A 1365-nucleotide genomic window follows, 5' to 3' on the forward strand; every position below is an offset into this window, starting at 1 on the left:
AGACATTGTTTCGTTCTGCTGTGCATGGGGTCGCTATGAGTCGGTTCCGACTCGATGGCACCTGACAACAACAACAACAACAGCTACAGCAACAACAACAATCTCTAGAACCATAAGATAATACATTTCTGTTGTTTTAAGGTCCATAGTCGGCAGCCACAGAAAACTAATCTCACTACCATTGAGTCCATTCTGATTCATAGCAACTCCATGTGTTAGAGAACAGAACTGCTCTATGGGATTCTCTTAGCAATAATTTTTACAGCAGCAGATCACCGGCCTTTCCTCTGTGGTGCCAGTGAGTAGCTTTGAACCTCTCACCTTTTGATTAGTAGACTAATGCTCAGCATTTTGCACCATCCAAGAATTCCTAAGAAACTAAACCTCCCCCAACCCCCCAAAATTTCTAAAACTTTGTGGATTTGGGCATGTGATTGGCTTCAGCACATTTATTCTTTCTTTGCTTAACAGCAGTTATGAGACATTCCAGACCTGTCACAAGGGAATAAGTGTGCCCAAACCCCATGAAGGAGTCAGAGAAAGGACAAATGCTGGTGGAGATCTTGCGGCCTTACTATGTCTTTGGTTTATTCCTGGTCAGATGAGGAGCACCCTGGGGCTGTTTGTGAAGTAGATTTTCTCATCATCCTTGATAAGGGAAAGGGAGACCCAGAAAATAAATGACTCACAAGGGATGTCTGTGGAGTTAGAAATAAAGCCCTGTCACAGTTTTTATTTTCAGACACCATTCACTAACTCACCTCTTCTTTTTCATGTTACTCTTCTCCTGGGGGAAAACTAAGAAACCTGTTTGTTTTAGATTGACTTGGTAAAACCTGTATTTACATACTCGTTTTCCGTTGCTCCCGTTAAGAAAGTACCATCGATTTAGAGGCTTTAATACAAAAGTATCATCTTACAGTTCTGAAGGTCAGAGATCCAACAGGGGTTAGTTACATGGGGCTAAAGTCAAGATGTAGGCAGGACCCTTTTCCTGGGGAGCCAATTTTCTTGCTGATTTGGGTTTGGGCAGAATTCAATTCTTTGAGATTATAGGATTTAGAGGTCAGTCAGATTCCTTGCTGGCTGTAAACTGAGGGCTGTTCCCTGCCTCAAGAGACTACCTTGATTCTTGACTTGCGACCCTTTTCCTCACCTTTCAAAGTCTTCAAAGTCAGCCACTGTGATTCAAGGGCTGTGAATCTCTCCTCCTTCTGGTTCATCTCTCTGACCTAGCAGTAAGAGGTTCTCTGTGTTCAAAGACTCATATGATTAGATTGGACCTACCTACCCATCATCTCAAAAGTCCTGGTGTGGTGCTGGGGGTTAATGCGCTAGACTGCAAAGCCATTTGAACTGCAAGGT

This window comes from Chrysochloris asiatica, unplaced genomic scaffold, assembly GCF_000296735.1.
Source record: "Chrysochloris asiatica unplaced genomic scaffold, ChrAsi1.0 scaffold00223, whole genome shotgun sequence".
NCBI classification, from domain to species: domain Eukaryota; kingdom Metazoa; phylum Chordata; class Mammalia; order Afrosoricida; family Chrysochloridae; genus Chrysochloris; species Chrysochloris asiatica.